This window comes from Asparagus officinalis, chromosome 7 (assembly GCF_001876935.1).
Source record: "Asparagus officinalis chromosome 7, Aspof.V1, whole genome shotgun sequence".
NCBI classification, from domain to species: Eukaryota; Viridiplantae; Streptophyta; class Magnoliopsida; order Asparagales; family Asparagaceae; genus Asparagus; species Asparagus officinalis.
Window position 1 is genome coordinate 102304082 of NC_033800.1, and position 12508 is coordinate 102316589.

Below are 12508 nucleotides of genomic sequence, written 5' to 3' on the forward strand. Positions count from 1 at the left end.
CCCCCTTGCTTTTTGAATTTTTCGTTTTCCCGCCACGTTTTTCTACGGTTCAGAAGGGAAGCGAAAGAGTGGCACGCCTTGGTAGCATGGAGTGGGCCTGGGCCTGGGCTTCTCAGGATGTATTTTATTGGGTTGAGGTAGTGGGCTTGATTTTCTGTAAACCATAAATATTGGGCGCAGATTAGCAGGGATTTTGTTTGGCGGGCTGGACTTGCTCTCTGGGCCCGTAAGCCTGTCAGATGGACTTTTTTTTGTTTTTTGCTACCTTCTTAGGGTAGATCGTTTGATGATCAGCAGCTGCCTACCTTATTCATGTTGGGAAATTTTTACATTAATTTTGGATATTTGTGATTGAGAGATAATATTGATTTAAAATCAAATTTCATCATTACCGAAGAGTTTGCACTAAATTTAGGCTAAAAGGACATTTTTTTGTCCCTATATTTGGGCTCCATATTCAAGTTGGTCCATATACTTATTTTTTTTCTCAACTTAGTCATCGTATCACACCTCATTTATAAACTAAGTCCTTCTTAACATTAGTTAAATTCTAGGTGTTAAATTTTTCGTTAAGGACCATATTACCCTCAATTTAATCTATTGTCAAACAACACCTTAGTTTTTACGTTTCTCATGAGCCTCCTTTTTTTTCGTATGCAATCTTTTATTTCTCATAATTCTTTTCTTTGTTAATAACAACAACATTGATCTATCCTCCTTTTTTAATTTGTATGTAATCTTTTATTTCTCATAATTGTTTTCTTTGTTAACAACAATAACATTGATCTATCCGTTTACTAAATATAAAGTAAAGGCTTAATGTATTGGGACATTACAACAACGGGTTTGGCTTACAAACTGCAATGACAAATCATATAGAAAATATATTTCTACCTTCCACTCATTTCTCTCTTACTTTTCAATTTAAACTCCGACTTAAAATTTGATTAATTAATTAATTAATTAATTAATTATCTATTAACTACTTTAAGGCTAAATTTTAGAAAACACCTTAACTTTTCGAGGATTATTAGGTAACACCCTCGTAACTTTCAAAATATCAAAGACCCCCTTAAATTGGGGGTTATAAGATTTATTCAGAATCTCCCCCCTTCCCCACCCCTCCTCAAAAAAAAAGAGCGCGCACACCCCTAAATGCATGAAGCATAATTCTCACTTGCAAAACTATCCTCCTACGTAATATTGCTCACCCAAGTAAATTTTGTGTTTTAACGTTGTTATAGGGGTTTTGTGATAAAATCTTAAATTTAGAAGTGATTTTTTTTATAACCCCTAAACTTAAGGTGGTTTATGATATTTTGAATGCCATGGGCAGTTATCTGATAATTACCCAGAGTTAAGGAGAAATTTCCAAAATTTAAGCTATTTTTAAACTCTAAATCTATTGTATTCTTTTTGGGTCCAAAGCAAACAGAAAATGTATCGTATGTAATTGTAGGTCTACTTGACCAAGAAAAACGATCGCCATGAGAGAGAGAGGGAGGGAGAGAGAGAGAGAGAGAGAGAGAGAGAGAGAGAGAGAGAGAGAGAGAGAGGAAAAAATAAGTTTTATATTCTTTTTAAAAGAAAAAAAAATCAAGTTAACTTCAGTTTCATTCAAGACTCTCTAATCTAAAGATTTATCTATTGGTTAATCTGTTACAAAAAGATACTAAACATCTGCATGAGTGCAATAATTTTATTTGCAAAAAAGAGGTGAAGGCATCATTACATGTTTATTCGGTAGGCCAAGAAAGAGAACCAAATGATGGCCGCTTGCGTTGCCTGGCCCCATCAGCCGTACTGCCACGTACTACACATTTGGCATTCCCGCCCCGGCCCCCCAATATTGGTACATAAAAAATATAAATTTCAATTATAATTGTAACATCCATTTTTCTTTTGGATAATAAAGTTTTAAATGATATCAAAGCGATATACACTCAAAATATCATGGGAATTTAGATAGTGGGTTTTTGTAACTCTACAAAACTAGTTTAGTGAATACAAACTTAGCCTAAAAACTAAGGGCGTGTTTTGCAACTTCAAAAAAAGATTAGGTCAAAGTCTATTTTTCTTCTAACTAGCCTAAAATTAGCCCAAGTAAAGGTTGGTTCAAAAAAAAAAAACTAGTTTAAAGCTCAAAATTTGAATTTAAGAAGACTAATTCAACTTTGGCCCAATTGCTGCTAAACAAAAAACTAACTTTTGGATACCACACTAAAACTAATTTGATGGAATTGCCAAACACACCCTGCTGAAATGGTGTGTTCGGCAACTCATTGAATTTGGGTCACATTTGATTTTTTTTTTAAACTAGTTCTGGGCTGAATTGATTTAGTTGACTAAAGTAGTCTAAATGTCTAAAAATTAAACTAAAGACAATTGAGTCATTTTAACTCCAGTTTTATGAATAGAATAATATACTAGGGGTTTTGCACCAAACTGGCAAAACAGTTCTTACTATAAAAAATATTAAAACTTTCAAATCATACTCCCTTTAAAAGTATGAGTTCGAGAAAAACTTTACATGGTCAATATTATCATTTACTATTTTAAATATTTTATTTAATCTTAATATATCCTGATCCTAAGTATATCCTATATTAATTCCATATAAACTACCTATAGCTTAGCAAGTAAAAAAAGATTAATGAAATACATGAAACGACTATTTAAAAAAATAAGATTAATAAAATACATGAAATAGCTCTATGATATTAGTAAAAAAAAAGATTAATAAAATACATGAAATAGCGCTATTAGTTTGTTAGGTAAAGAAATCATACATAGCTAACATACTACATATGAAGTACTAAAAAACCAAAAAAACTTTAAAATTTACACAAAATACCCTCAAAGTTCAAAAGTACAAGAAACACCCTAAATTTTCAAAACTTAAAATAACAAATATGAAATTTAAAAATTAAAAGTAGTGCTTGAAAAATTTAAAATTTTCAATTAACACCCTCAATGTTTCAAAAATTATAGAAACTCCTTTAAAAGTTCAAATCATATAAAAGCACCTTAAATTTTTGATATTTTAAAACTTATAAACAATATATATGAATTCAAGGAATTATCATTAGGCACCTGAAAAATTAAAATTGTAAATATAACATGAATTGCAAAAAGTATAAAAAAACTCCCTCAAAAGTTATAAATTGCAAAAAAATTTAGAATTTCAAAAAGCACAGTACATATCAAATCTAGAAATAATCAGCAGACCACTAAAAATTTGAATTTTGCAAAAGGCAACCTAAACTCTCATTAATTATAAAAAACACTCTCAAAATTTCAGAGATGCAAGAAGTATTCTAATATTTAAAAACTTACCACCAATACATGAAACATAAATATTACTAGCACCCAACTTAAAATTTAAATTTTTTAAGAAATACTCTCAAAATTTTGAAAAGTGTAGAACACACACACAAAACTTCAAAATCACAAAAAGGACCAAAATTTCAAAACATTTAAAAAAAAGGTAAGTGTTTTGATATTCTTTCATTAAGATGTGTAAATTTACTTTCAATTTAATGTTTACTATCCCTTTTCAGCATCTAATAGTAGTCTACGTTGATGAGGTGTAAATTTACTTTCAATTTAATGTTTACTATCCCTTTTCAGCATCTAATAGTAGTCTACGTTGATGATGGTAAAAAAATCAATAAATTAAAAATATCTAATTAAGCAATAAAATTTTAAAAAACATATGATAGATTAAAAATTAATGTCATTGTATAAATTAAAGTAACTGCATATAATTTTGCTAATAAGTTAGAACAACAAAAATATATAAGTAACATTAATTTATAAAAGACTACTGAAAAATAACATCACAAGAAATCCAGCTCCAGCCCGATGTCATAAATGTAGACGATGAAGACACTGCTCTAGGATTGCCTAGTAAAAAGATAAAGGTAGAGAAGGATTGATCTCGGGTCAATAAAAAAATAAAATAGAAGGAATAAAGGATAATATTTTCTAAATATTTTATAGAATACTTTATTTTTTGAGTAAGAATATTACGAAACTTTAGAAGGGATTTTTGTTAAAAAAAATTTAGGACTTTTATATGTTTATATATAGATGTTTTAATTATATAAAAGTAAAGTAGAGTTAACATTAATTTATGATATTTTATGAAGTCTATCAATAAATAGGAACAAAGTCCATATTATCTTTTCTGTCATTTTAGCCCACTCTTAATCAATCATCTTGGCTTCTAATGCTATTTTTATGTGTTTTTTTAACTTTTGTAACGCTATACTTTCTCAGGTCAAGCTTGATTTCATGTCAGTCCAAATAGTATAAAAATTTAAATTGACTTCAGATTATATTTGGTTTATGTTAATTCAATTGTCAACATGAAAATTTAAATTGGGTGTAGCCCATTTAGACAAAGATAAAAAAATCACAACGTTAAAGTTTAGAGACATAAACGACAAAAAACTATCAAAGTAGAACCGAGTGATAACTTTTAGTAATAAGGAAATACAACTAAAAGTACTTAATTATGATATTTAACCATGTGCATTACACGTGCACAAAACCTAATATCATGAAAAATATCACATGCTATTAGGACATTATCCTAATCACAACGATTATAACCTTGACGAAAAAGCTATTACTATGTCTATAGTCCATGGGAAAGAAGTTATATAAATAAAGACTGAAAGCGCTCAAAATAAGCCACGTGTATATGCGTGACTAATTTAGATGTCAATCATGACAATTTAGTGAAAATGTTTGGGGACAAAATGTGTCTAGGCCCCAAAAACAGAAACTTCATGTGACGAGGCCCCTTGTATTTTCCCACATGTGGATAAGCCTTAAAAAACAGCGTTTAATATTTCCATGGCCCTCCACGTCAATGGTATACAAAAGAGCAATTGTATTTTATAAAAAACCCGAGTTTGCCCTTCTCCTTCGTCCCCAGCCGCTTCGTCCCCAGACGCTTCGTCACATCCCATTAAATGCAAACTGTTGTAAGAAATGGAGGAAAATTTCACTCCTTTTTCCCTCTATCATGAGCAATAACTATTTAGTTATCTATTACTCTTTCCTCAGACGAAAATTCTCTCCATTACTCTCTCTATATTACTCCTCTTTGTCCTAAGTTCGATCCATTACTCTTACCTCCACTTCATAATGGCTGAAAAGGACATCATCTGCATTATCGCTTTAAGGGATAGAGCAGTATTCATAAAGATTAACTCTTCAACCATCATTCTGAATCTAAAATTTGATGTGTCAGAGAGGTTAGATCTTCCATATGATTCATTAAGTTTGTTATACAAGGATGAAACAAATAGAAGCTTCAAATTCCCCATTGAGAACGAAGATGATCTGTCGTCTATGGTGGAGCATTGCTATAACAGAGGATTAAAGGAGGTTCACATGCAAGCTTTCAAAGAAACATATGATTCTTTAAAAGTACACAACAACGAGCAAGTTAGACAAGACATGTAGGGCTGATGCGGCATAAACATGTACCAAAAAGGTTGCAAGTGCACAACTGTGTCAAGTTATAGTATTTAAGATATCGATCCCACGAGGAAGGTGTTTTGTAGGAGAAAATATAAAATCGGTTCTTATGTTGTGTGCGTGACAAATAAGATTGATGAGTGAATATGATTGTGAAGAAATTGAGAGCAAGAATTAAATGTAAGAAAATAAATCTACTCTATAAGCATGAAAATAAATCTAATCTATGAGCATGAAATAAATCTAAGGCAAGAGGGTTCTAGCCTCTTGGCTATTTAACAAGAAAATAAAATCTAAACTACAAGCATAGAAATAAATCTACATTAATAAGCAATAAAAGAGAAAAAGAAAAGAAATGCAAACCTTCAATTAATTCTCCATCTTCATCTTCATCTTCATCATCCAACAAAGAGAAGAAGAGAAAAATTTAAAGTGGTGAAAACATTATTATTATTAATTGCAATAAAAAATTACAATTTTGGAAGGTCTTCTCAATTAAGAGTAGCCCTCCTCTCTAAAAGGAGTTACAATAATTTTCACACCCTTAACCCCTCACTCTCTACCCCTATTTATAGTAATCTTCAATGAATATGAGCCATTGGATTTGTCTTGAGCCCCAAGCAACAATCTCCACCTTTGAATTTGCTTTTTGTTCTTCTCTAGCCCAACATAGGAGGCCCAATTAATTTTCAAAATTAAATGAAAATCAAGTTCTCAGCAGGTCCGGTTTCTGCAGCAATTAATATTGGAAATCCCGCCCAATTGAAGCTTCATTTGATTTTCAAGAAAAAAAAAAGTCGGCCCATTCAATTCCTTAAAGTCCAGCACTGAATTCTATCCTCATTGAGAAAAATGTAACATGCATTAGGTCCGGCCCAAGTGAAGTCCAAATCTGCAGCAACCAGTCTCCGTTGATTCATTTGATTTTCTTTTGAAAATCAAAATCTCCGGCCCACTTCATTTCATTTGATTTTCCAAAACAAAGCAACCGGCCCATGTAGGCGTATAAAACTGCCTATGAGTCCCTTAACACAGCTCGGCACGGTGATTCGACAAACCAACGAACCATCGGGTGACGTATCTAAACACGAGCGTTAGTCCACAACATCGAAGCCAAGTGACACGCAACGAAGCGGATTAACGAGGCGACGAGGCTAACGAATCGCACGCAAGCAACTGAATGCATCCATTCGTGTGCGGAATCAAGCTAACGGTTCGGTGAGTCAACGAGTCATCCAACTGTAGAACGGATTTGAACTCAATCACCGAAGCGGATTTACTGCCAAATCAGAGTTCAGATCAACGACGAAGCTCGGATAAATCGATAAACCGCGAAACCGGACGACGGGCGATACAGCAAACAACCAGAAAAAGCTCGGCCAAAAGCCATCTAGGCGGCTCGGTGAGCCGAGCCACCAAGTGGTGGCTCGGCGGCCGAGCCGTCCACGTCAAATAAGGCAGGAGTTCGAGAGGGATCGGATCTGAGATCTACGCGGTTACCCTCCGGATCAAAGCTTGGCCTTTGATCCCGAGAAGGCTACTATTTCCTTGGTGAAATAGAACCCCCCCCGGCTATTATTTCCTTCTTGAGATAACACCCGTTATACCGTGTAGATCCGATTGGATCTAGATCGCACGGTGGTCCACGGATTAACCCCAGCGCAGGCGAAGAACCCACAAAAGCGAGTGACCGCAAAACAGGAGCTCGCGATTCGTTCGAAAGGAAAGTTGTAATTTTTATTTCTTTTTTCTGATTTCGTTGTAACCGGATCTTATAAAAAGACCGGATCTTTGTAACCGATTAACTGTTGTTAAAGAGTGTGCAATGGTATCAATAAAGAAAATAATTTTTCCCGCGAACAATCTGGCGACCACAGTGGGAACCACCGATCTCGCTGCCGAGATCGTTGCGTCGCAGCCGCGGATCTCGATCCCGGTCGAGGAGGAGGTCGAGTACGAATTCGACCAACAAAAGTTCGAGGAGTATCTGTAATCCTCGTCCGGATCGACCTCCCCCCTCAAGTCCAAGAAGTTCTCCTCCAGCAGAAAGGTCCGTTGGTATGAAGAAGTTGAGAATACCAACGAAGATCTCACCCCAATTGATGCCAAAGTTGCATCGGGTGAAGCTCCACCGACCTCCAACCAGGTCAAGCCTGTTCTGGCTAACTCCTCCGCCATTGAGGGCGTTGTGACTCTCTCAAAGAGAGCCCGCCAGAGGCAACGTCAACGCCTGGCGCGGCAACTCGCAAAGGCGATGGAGTCTACTGACAGAATCCGCTACAACGCGGATCTGAAGAACAGGAGAGGCAAACAGCCTCAACAACCAATGAATGGCAGCTCCTCCAAGCCGCCAACGAATGAATGGGTCCGTGTCAAACGGAATCGTTCGACACTTGATGAGCGCATTCGCAAGCGCCGCGCACTGTCAGCGTAAGCACGGGCTCAAGTCTAAGAAGCCCGCAGAAGACTGCAGAAGGAAGTGGCCAAAAAGCCGCCACCAACCCGCCAAGTCTGGAGGCCGAAGTCTGAAGCGGCGATTCAGGCTAAAGAGCAACCTTTGCAGCCTTCAACAAAAGTTCAACCTCCGGCGAACCAACCTAAATCGCCGCTAATTCCCATGGCTAATCCGGGAGATCACGCAGAATCATCCCGAAGAAAGAAGTCAGTTTTGGAGCGCCTCGGTCCACTTCCCAATGGACGATGCAAAGCTCCAGTTCAAGAACGTTTGGGCCCGATAAAGAAGCCCCGAACGACTCAACATGCTGGGGGTCGCTGTCACCTTCAACATGACAAGGAGATCAGGGCAGCTAAGCGCACCAATTTGCACATTGAAGTCCAGGAGCCCGCTGAAAACTCACGCCCACAAGGGCATGTTTCGAGGCGCGTGACTTTTGAAAGCCCAAAGAAGGCAGTTTGCCCTCAGAAGGAAACATTATCGTCTGATGACGATAGCGTTATACCTAAGAAGTCATGTCAACACACGATAGGTTACTCCGACCGTCAAGCCGACGAGTTGTACTATCGTGATGGGAGCACGAGGAAAACCAGGAAGAGGAGTCCTCAAAGACTAGAGACTCAATACCCCTATTCCAAACTCATTCGGGCGGTATTGTCTGAGTATAACTGCATCAAGACGGTCCCCGAAAGAGTTTCGGTTTTCGAGAGGCTTAGCACCGAAACGCCAAAACCAAGGCCTAGACGTTTCCGACGAAAAAGAACGGTGGTTGAAGACGGAGAATTTTCAAGGGTCACCACAAACATGACCAGTAAAGGGACATCGGCACGGGATAATCCCAAGTCGATTCCGGAAGCATCCCGGCCTATAACCCGTCTGCAGTCTGGGGCCATCAAACGAGGAACTTACGGTAGGGTTCGGCCGGCTCCGCGGTTGCATCAGATAACACAGTATCCAGCGAGGGACAACCCCGCGAGTCACTCATGATAAGTGCGGAACAAGTGGCCAAGATGCTCGAAGAAGCCATGGCTAAACAACAGGAGAGCTTCAGGTTCGAAATGCAGATGGCCATGCAGAACATGAGAGAAATGCATGACCAACAAATCCAAGCATTGACGAACCAGCAAGGCGAGCCAAGTCGTCGTAACCAGGTTAATATGGAAGATGAGGACACAGGTGCAAATGAAACCCATAATGCCAATAATCCTCCCATCAATGCAGGGGGTGGTAACGAGAATGCTAACGAAGACTCAGGTGAAAGCTTGAAGATTAAAAACCTCGAGAGCAAAATCAATACGTTGATTTCCGCTCAAGAGATGAAAAAGACGGGCATTCCTTGTCCATACCCAAGAGAATGAGAATCAATCCCGTATCCAGCGAAGTTCAATCTAATTAACTTCACGCCGTTTGATGGGGAGGGTTCACCCACTCAGCATTTGATTTACTTCAAGTCTCACTTAGGAATAATCTCCGGGAATGAACCCTTAATGGTGCGGTCATTCGTTGGCACTCTTCGCGGAGCGGCCTTCGATTGGTATCGTCGCCTCAAGCCGGGGAGTATCAGCTGTTGGGACGACATGGAAGATATGTTTCTAACAAATTTCTTCGACGACAACACCGAGATTTCAATTGGCACACTATTTGACGAGAAGCAGAAAAATGGTGAAACAGTTGAAAACTTCGTGAAAAGATTCCGAAACAAAGTGATGAACTGCAGGGATCCGGTCAGTGAAGATTTTATCCTCGAGACCTGTCACAATAATCTTTCATTGGACATCCTTGAAGCTATGGGAATGGCACCACCAAAGACCTGGAAGGACTTAAAAGTGCGAGGAGAACGAGCCAAAAGATTCCTTAAAAGGAAGAAAGCGGAAAGAGGTCAAATAACAAATAACGCTCCGCAACAGAACTTTGTCCCTAAGGGTAAGGGAAAAGCACAAGCGAATGCTGTGGACGCAAACCAAACATTCGAGGTGCAAGCGCAACCGCAACAGCAGCAACAAAAGGCGTCTCAACAATCTAGGTGGCAACAACAGCCCCAGAAGCAAAAGGCCTCGGAGCCGAAGTTCCCAAAAGTTTATTCGTTCAAAGAGGATGAAGTTCCTGGTATTTTCAAATACCTTATAGAGAACAACAAAATCAAGTTGCCTCCGGTCCAGGATCAGGAAGATGCTAAGAGAATCAATGATCCAAAATACTGCGCATTTCATAGAGCGGTGTACCATCCTACCAAGGCGTGCTATGCCCTTAAAGATAAGATCCAAGCTCTAATCGACGTCGGGGTCATTACTATGAAGCAACCTAAGGAGAAGAAGGTGGGTGCAAATGCAGTATCGATTAGCTTCGGTTTTGTTCCCTTGAACTGGTTCCAGCATGAGCCGGTAATAAATGCAGCAGTGAAGACCGTGAATGATGATCCTCACAAACAGCACCAGAAGAGACTTGTACCACACACAGCCCCGAATGGTGAGATTCTTTGGGTTCATCCAGATTTGATTGAAGATGAACAATGGACTGGAGCCTCTTCCAAGAAAAGATCAAAAGGAAAAGGTAAGTCTTGTTATGGAGCTTCTGCTATTCCAGAAGAAGACGATGAGGAAATTCCAGCCTTCCCGCTTTCTGAAGATGAACATGAGGCCTTTGTAACCCGGAACAGGAATGAATATCACTACAAATATCCGGATGCTTCTGAGCAACTGGCTAAGCAGGGGGCAACCAAAACCATTCCCTCCAAGACGTTAGCAGAACTGGGGATTATCGCAACTCCCCCAACACCTGTAGCCATGGAGAAAGTCCAGCAAAAGGAGAAGGGGAAGGAGCCTCTACGCCAAGAAGCCCAAAACCTGAGGCAGTCTCGATTCAATCATCCGATTGGAAGAGACAAACCGGGAAGTGCAAGCTCTCCGCCTCATTTTGACATCATGGCGCAGTTAGCTAATATACCAGCTAGGATAACCCTGTACGAATTATTACGTTTTTCAAAGGACATAAGAAAAGCATTGCAGGAAGCCTTGAGCGACTCTGAAGCTTTCTTGACTCGAATCAAGCCGTCGTCTGAAGAACCGGAGCCGTCAGTTCAACACTGTAATCTCACGGCACACCATTTTCCCTGCAAAAATTCCAAGCATGATCGGCCTTTGTATTTCACCGGCCACATTGGCTCCAGCGTTGTCAACCGGATCCAAGTCGATCCGGGTTCCGCTGTCAGTATCATGCCATTCCGATTGATGCATAATCTCAGAATACCGGCAAGTAAGCTAGCATCCACAGGCACTACGATCTACGGATTCAACATCAGTGGGTCCAGACCCTTGGGAAAGATTCGGATAAAGTGCCAGATCGGGGATTTAAAGTCGGAAGTCACTTGTTACGTGATTGACGCAGAAACATCCTATAACCTACTGTTGGGTCGCCCTTGGATCCACGGTAATCTGATAGTCCCGTCAACTCTTCATCAGTGCCTCAAATATGTGGACACAAATAACGAAGTCAAGACGGTGGTCGCGGATAAGCAACCGTTTAAAGGGTTGGAGAACTATTTCACTGACTTCCTTCTATACGGTGCTGAATCCGATACTGAACCATCGGCCCAAGGAACGGACAGCGGAGATGAAGCTGATACCGAAGCTGGGTTTGATTATGATGGTGGTTTTGTACTTAATGACATTGTACCCATTGTAATCAATCTTGACGATGATGAATCATCGGAAAATAGTTGTAATTGGCAACTTACCGAAGAACTATTAATAAATGATGATTTAGAGTACTCGATGTGTCTTGATAATGTCACTAAAGAATTGTATGATAACCCTGAATTGTATATGCCACTTCAATCATTTTGCATGACGAACAAGCAGGTACAAGATCCATGCGGAACGACGCTTGTCATCCCCGCAGGGACAGGGTGTGGAAAGGAAGTCGTCTACGGTAAAGGAAGAGAAGCTCCGATACCCGACCACTTCTTGGAAGAGGAAGACGATGATGATAAACCTGCTCCTCACCTATTTAGGTATGACGCGAAAGCGCGCGATCTAATGGAGAAGTATGGATATGACTTCACACTCGGAGAAGGTCTTTGCTTTGGTCGAGGTCCACGAGTTCCACCTCGAATGGCCTATGTACCAAAAGGAAAACCTGATGACTATTATCGCCATAAAAGAGGTTTAGGCTATGTCTCCTCATCCGACGACGAATGTTGCTGGCAAGTCATTGATCAAATTGCTAACAAAGCTAGAAACAGGTACTCTTTTGATTCTTCAGCTTGGGATTCCGACACTAGTATTGGTGAAATGTTTAAAAAGTTGATGTCAAACATGGCTACGGTCGATCCTGCGACAATAGAAGAAGACGATCAGATGCCGACTTGGGAGGACCCTTGGGTTCATCACCTAAACATGCAGTACGGTGATAGGTTCGAACAGAGAGAACCTCCTACCGAGGATCAAGTACTCCAGGTGAATATGGGTAGCGAAGATAATCCGAAGCCTATATTCATTAGTGACAGCCTCCCGCCGGAAGAGAAAGAAGAGTTAATCTCTCTTATCAGAGAGTACATCGATG